Consider the following 7,663-nt stretch of genomic DNA (forward strand, 5'->3'; position numbering starts at 1 on the left):
TTTCGATTGTTTATTCCGTGATTATTTGTTGCTAGACTTTTTCATAGTTTAGAGGTGAAAATCACAACACACACACTTGATTCAAAAGATCGGGACAACAATGATTCTTTGTTCGTTATTGAATGGAGGGCGCGATTTGATTTTAATCGTGTTTGCGATTCGTTCGCACAAAGATTCACATCATTTTGTATCAGAGCTTAGATTCATTGAATTCATGTAAGTATCTTGTTATTCAATTTTCATATTTGTTTATTTCTTCGTTCGTTTCAAGATCTGTTTTCGTTTATCATTCTTTGTCTCTTCGTGCATCTGTGATTCCCGAAGAAGAGTTGATTTTTTTTTATTTTTTTGGGTGATTTTCGAGTAAGTACTTAGCAAAAAAAAAAAAAAGGTACACAAATTCCAAAAATTCACCATTATTTCTTTTTGATATCTTGTTCTATTTCCTTTAGAGAGTCATATTCAATTTCCTCTCACAGTCATATATATATATATATATATATATATATATCTTCAAATTGCTTGTCTATGCAATCTAAGTGAGGCGATCACAATTGTTCACAAGTTGAACTTGAATGTTTGAGGTACAAATACAAAGCTTGAGCACATTTTCGAGAATACTATCACATTTGCGTGAAATTACTTGAGTGCGAGTGAATTTTCTTTGGAGTGACTAGTGGGTATTTGTTGTGAGCAAAAAAAAAAAATAAGAGAGGAGCGACGAGTGAATTTTCTTTGGAGTGACCGCGAGAATTTGGGTGAGGACTATTTGTTTTCAACTAACGTTTTATTGCAGGTACAATTCTAAAAATTAAATGGAGAGGGAGGTAGGAGATGATTTAAACCAAGGGGTTTCTAAGTTCCAAATGGAGGCCTTATTTGGGCATTTTAGTAGGATAATGAGGAATGAATTAGAGCCCTTGCATGAGAGGTTGGATAAGCTTGAGGTTATTGCTAGTGGGAGTAAATCTAAGCCTAAGGATTTGGGTCGAGATGATGAGGAATATGATTTGGGAGGAGACGATGAGAGTCAAAATGAGAATTGGGGTAGGAATGGAAGAGGTAGAGGATTTGGGAGAGGAAAAAGAGAAGCCGCACGGGGTAGATTATGAGGGGAATAGGGAAGACGGTAACATGGGTAGTATTAAGATGAAAATTCCTTCACTCCATGGGAAATCTGATCCGGAGGCCTACTTAGAATGGGAAAAGAGGGTATATTTTTTATTTGATTGTCACCACTACTCCGAACAAAAGAAGGTGAGGTTTGCAGTGGTGGAATTCTTAAACTATGCTCTCATTTGGTCAGATCAATTAGTGACCACTAGAAGGAGGTACAATGAGAGGCCCATAGAAACTTGGGATGAGATGAAGAGAGTGATGAGAAAAAGGTTTGTGCCTAATCACTATTATAGGGAGATGTTCAAGAGGCTACAATCTTTAAGTCAAGGGGTGAAGAGTGTTGAGGACTACTATAAGGAGATGGAGGTAGTCATGATTAGGGCTAATATTGAGGAAGATAGTGAGGCGACCATGGCACGTTTTCTTTGTGGTTTGAACAGGAAAATTCAAGATCAAGTGGAGCTTAGGCATTACTTTGATCTAGACGAGATGGTGCAAATGGCCATAAAAGTGGAGCAACAACTCAAAAGGCGTGGAGTTTGCCGCACCAATCAAACTGGGGGTTCATCATCTTCTTGGCGACCAAATGTGGAAAAACGTGATGAAAATAAAGTGATGACCAAGCCCAAGATTGAGACCAAGCAAGAGGCGCCTAAACAAGGAGTGCAAGGTAAGTCTGAAACTCCTCTTACTCGGTCTAGAGATGTTAAATGTTTTAGGTGTCAAGGGTTGGGTCATATTTCTAGTGAATGTCCTAATAAGAGGGTGATGATCTTGAATGACTATGGTGAGTATGAATCTCATAATAAGGATGATGATGATGATGAGATGCCTGAATTAGAGGATCCTGATGAGGGCTATGGGCCGGTTATAGATGAGGCACTAGTGACTAGGCGTATCATGAGTGCCCAAGTCAAGGAGGAGGAGACTAACTAAAGAGAGAACTTGTTCCACACTAGGTGTTTTGTGAATCAAAGGGTTTGCAATTTAATCATAGATGGGGGGAGTTGTACTAATGTGGCTAGTGTTGAGATGGTAGAGAAATTGGGCTTGCCTACACTAAAGCATCCTCAACCATATAGGCTTCAATGGTTGAATGATTGTGCGAAGGTGAAGGTGACAAAGCAGGTGTTGGTTTTTTTTTCGATTGGGAAATACATTGATGAGGTTTTATGTGATGTAGTGCCAATGCATGCTTGTGATATCTTGTTGTGTAGGCCTTGACAATACGATAGGAGGGTGACTCATGATGGTTTCAAGAATAAGTATTCATTTATGTTAAAAAAGGATTCCATTGTATTACGTCCTTTGTCCCCAAAGCAAGTGTTGGAGGACCATTTAAAAATAACAGAGAGATGAGGCCGAAAGAAAGAGTGAACTAAAAAGTGAGGTTGCCTTGGAGAATAAAAAAGAAACGGCTGAAAAAAAGAGTGATAAAAAGAGTGAGATAGCCATACAAAAGAAAAATGAGAGGAAAGAAAATGAGAGGAAATAAAATGAGAGGAAAGAGGCAAAAAAAATCATATATGGCCCAAAAGGGTGAGTTGAAGCAATTGATGCATACACATGAACCCCTTGTGTTGATTCTTTACAAGGAGATTCTCCTTAAAACAAGTGATATAGCCGGGTCCCTTCCGAGCATTGTTGTTTCACTTTTGTAGGAATTTGAAGACGTATTTCCGGAGGAGCTACCTCAAGGACTACCACCATTGAGGGGGATTGAACACCAAATTGATTTGGTTCCCGGGAGTGCCTTACCAAATCGTCCAGCTTATAGGAGCAATCCGGAGGAGACCAAGGAGCTTCAACGACAGGTAAGTGAGTTGTTAGATAAGGGTTTTGTGCGTGAGTCCATCTCCTTGTGCTGTGCCTATTTTACTAGTTCATAATAACATAACCATTAAGTATAGGCACCCCATACCTAGACTAGATGATATGTTAGATGAATTGCATGGTGCATGTGTCTTTAGTAAAATTGACTGGAAGAGTGGTTATCACCAAATTTGGATGAGGGAAGGTGAGGAGTGGAAAACTGCTTTTAAAACCAAATACGGGTTATATGAGTGGATGGTTTTTTGGCTTAACTAACGCTCCTAGCACCTTTATGAGGTTAATGAATCATGTTTTGCGTGCACACATAGGAAAGTTTGTTGTGGTTTACTTTGATGATATCCTAGTGTATAGCAAAAATTTGGATGAGCATGTTAATCACTTGAGACTTGTGCTAATCACATTAAGGGATGAAAATTTATATGCTAACTTAAAGAAATGTGATTTTTGTACAAGCAAACTTGTCTTCCTTGGTTTTGTGGTAAGCTCACAGGGGATACATGTGGATGAAGACAAGGTAAGTGCTATTCGAGATTGGACAACGCCTACTATTGTTGGTCAAGTCCGGAGTTTTCATGGGCTTGCAAGCTTCTATAGGAGGTTTGTTAAAGATTTTAGCACACTGGCAGCACCGATGACAACGGTAATCAAGAAAAATGTTCCATTCAATTGGGGCGAGGAGCAAGAGAAGTCTTTTAATCTTATAAAAAAAAATTGATTAATGCTCATTTACTTGTGTTTACCTGATTTTGCTAACACTTTTGAAATTGAATGTGATGCTTCAGGTGTAGGTATTGGTGGAGTCTTGATGCAAGGAGGTCGACCGGTGGCCTACTTTAGTGAGAAGCTCAATGGAGCAGCGCTGAACTATCCCACGTATGACAAGGAGTTCTACGCGCTCGTAAGGACCCTAGAGACGTGGCAACACTACTTGAGGCCTGAGGAGTTTGTAATTCCTACGGATCATGAATCTCTAAAACACCTTAAGGGTCAACAAAAGCTGAACAAGCGGCATGTCAAGTGGGTGTTATTCATAGAGACATTCCCCTATATCATTAAGTACAATCAAGGTAAGGAAAATGTAGTGGCCGACGCACTATCACGGAGGTACGTACTAATCTCTACCTTGGAGTCTAAAATTTTGGGGTTTGAGCATGTCAAGGAATTGTATGTGCTAGATGAGGATTTTAAGAGTTTGTTTGAAACTTGTATGCATGGTCCACATGAAAAATTTTATTTGGATCATGGTTTCTTGTTTAGAGAGGATAGGTTGTGCATCCCTAAATCATCCATTCGTGAACTACTTGTTAGGGAGGCACATGGGGGTGGTTTGATGGGACACTTTGGTGTGGCGAAAACGTTGAGTGCTTTGCACGAACATTTTTATTGGCCACATATGAAACGTGATGTTGAACGAGTTTGTGATAAGTGCATAACTTGTAGGCAAGCTAAGTCTAGAACACAACCACATGGATTGTATACACCACTTCCTGTCCCTAGTGAACCTTGGGTTGATATTTCTATGGACTTTGTGTTGGGTTTACCTAGGACTAAGAAGGAGAGAGATTCAATATTTGTTGTTGTTGATAGATTCTCTAAAATGGCACATTTTATTGCTTGTCATAAAACTGATGATGCAACTAACATTGCGGATTTGTTCTTTAAAGAAGTCGTTAGGTTGCATGGCATGCCTAGGACTGTTGTGTCTGACCGTGATGTTAAGTTTTTGAGTTACTTTTGGAAAACTTTATGGGCTAAACTTGGCACTAAATTGTTGTTCTCTACTACTTGTCATCCTCAAACGGATGGACAGACTGAAGTTGTTAATAGAACTTTAGGAACACTTTTGCGTGCAATTCTTAAAAAGAACTTAAAGAATTGGGAGAATTGATTGCCATTTGTTGAGTTTGCTTACAATCGGTGTGTGCATTCTACTACCAATTATTCGCCGTTTGAAATTGTGTATGATTTTAATCCTTTGACTCTGTTGGATTTGATGTCTTTACCTGTGAGTAAAAGGTTAAACATGGATGGGAAAAAGAAGGCTGATTTGTTAGGAGATTGCATGAGAAGGTAAAAACCAATATTGACAAGAAGAATTAACAATACACAAAGCAAGCCAACAAGGGAAAGAAAAAGGTAGTGTTTGAGAAGGGCGATTGGGTGTGGCTACATCTGAGGAAGGAAAGGTTCCTTGAGAAGCGGCGTTCAAAACTATTACCAAGAGGCGATGGACCATTCCAAGTTCTTGAGAGGATCAATGACAAAGCCTACAAACTTGATCTGCCAGGTGAGTACAACGTGAGTACTACATTTAATGTTAGTGATCTGTCGTTGTTTGATGTAGGTGATGAGCAAGATTTGAGGACAAATCCATTTCTAGAAGGGAAGGATGACGCGAACACGGGTGGTCAAGCTCCAAGGAAGGCATGAGATCCTTTTCAGTTGTCGGAGGGATCAGCCACGAGGGGACGCCTGAAGAAGTTCAAGGAGGCACTACAGGGATGAGCAAGCATGAAAGGGTTGTGACACATGGAGTACGTCGGGAGGCCAAAGGAACATCATTCAAGCATTGTTGGAGACGGCCGCGTTAGAGTAGGTGCCCGTCGAGCCAAGTGTTAGTCGAGTGTTCACAATGAAACTCTATGTATAAGCAATCTTTATTTTAATAATATTTGAAATTATTTTTTTGTCAAATCTTTATCTGTATACCCATGCTAGTTGCATAGATAAAGATCTTGAATATACAAATAGTAGAAAGAATATGAGATGCTCATATGATGAGTATCATGAAACTCATATTTGGAGTACTGTATATTCTAAATAGTTCCTAGTCGATTCAGCCGCCGCTAAGAAGGATATAGGCCGCTAGAGTTCGAGACTAGTATCTGCGATGTGAGTACCATGTTTCATTGGTAGGGGACAATGTGATGTCCGAGCATGCAGATAGGTGCTCCTGGTAGAGTGCACTGAACAACCCTCCATAAAGGACTTTCCAAGTGGTTCTCACTTATCGAGTGGAAACGTCTTAGTTTATGGTTGTACACCATTATTCCTTATGACCCGGGACAACATTGAGACTCTATGTTCTAGAATTACACTTTGACTTGTTTACCGACTCTCATGGGGTCATCAGGTGGCAAGGTTGGGTGTTCTGTCGAAACATATAGGAGTCGATGCATTGTAGTCAGGGATTCACCGCTTACCTTCGGGTATGGATATCCTATGTGTTATCATGCGTATGTAGGTTGAAATCTCTGATCAGAGTATGGTGGTAATTATGAAAGGGGTTTCATAGATTACACCGTCGATGCAACTACAACATGACAACATAGTATCGATTCATTGACAACTCTCGATAAACCAATGGTTGTCGAATCGATCGGGATATATGAGTTGAAGGGACCGTACTGTACGCTAACCATAATTGAATCGTTCTTGCAGGCACTATCATTTGATACCTAGGTAATCATGTAAGCGATGCTGCTAGGCGTTTAACATGATTGGTTGAGTGCTATCAGACTTGAGTTCTGACGTTCTTGTTATCAAGGTGTTGATAAATAAGAATGGAGCAATTGGGGTATGCTCATATAAGGACATGTTTAGTCCGAATCACATGGAGATGTGAACCCACGGCTAGTTGTATCAATGAACCATTGAGGGCCACACAAGTACTAGCTTTCTAGATCCCGTTGAGAAGAGAAATAGTTCAATGTGTTGAACGGCTTATAAAGGAGTTTATAAGTGTAAGGAAAATTAGAAGTATGACTTCTATAAAGGAGAAATTTGTTCAATGTGTTGAACGGCTTATAAATAAGTTTATAAGCGTAAAGAAAAATAGAAGTATGACTTCTATGAGAGAAATGTAAATTTTAATTTATGAATGTGTTCCTAAATTAAAAGTTGCCCAAGTGAATAATGTATTTGAAAATTGTGATTTTCATAAACATTATTATGGACTAAATTAAATTAATTTAAGTGTTGAATTAATTAAACACTAGTGGACCTAGTAGAGTCCAAATAATTAAATTAATTCAAGTGTTGAAATAATTAAATTATATTGAGTCTTGTAGAGCTCAATTTAAATAAATTATTTAACTAGTGGACTTGAGTAAATAAAAGTAATGTTTAATTAGTCTCAAATATGTTTGAGATAATTAAATTTAGTCTATGGTTTTTAATTTGTTAAAAACCATATAATATATACATGCATGGGAGGTGAAGAGTTGGAGACAACTTTGTCAAATATCAAGCCTTGGCATGCTACTTTTGCCTTTTGCTTTTTGCAAGACCAAGACAAGTCTTCCTCTCCCATTTTTGATATACCATGGCCGAAATCTTCACTCATTTTCTCTCCAAGTTTTTCCTCTCTTTTCTTCTTCAAGTGTTGAGGAAGAAATATACTTCTCATTGAAAAATCCTCTTAGTTTTCTAGTGCAAATTAAAAGGGGATCTACCTAGTTGGTGGTGGGCTTAATAGTTGAGAAAGGAGTGCTCAAAGGAAGCTTGAAGACAGTTTCTACCATTGAAGAGCTAAGGTTTTTACACCTTAGTTGGAGCCATACATCAATCCTTGTAATTGATAGGTAAAATTCTAAACACACTATGAATGTCATTTTTGTGTTTTATTGTATTTGCTACACATTATAAGGGGTAGCCGAAAATTTTGATGAAAAATTTGATTTTTAAATTTCCGTTGCGCTTCCGGTCACCG

The sequence above is a fragment of the Primulina eburnea genome, chromosome 1 (genome assembly GCF_022965805.1).
Source record: "Primulina eburnea isolate SZY01 chromosome 1, ASM2296580v1, whole genome shotgun sequence".
Taxonomy (NCBI): Eukaryota; Viridiplantae; Streptophyta; class Magnoliopsida; order Lamiales; family Gesneriaceae; genus Primulina; species Primulina eburnea.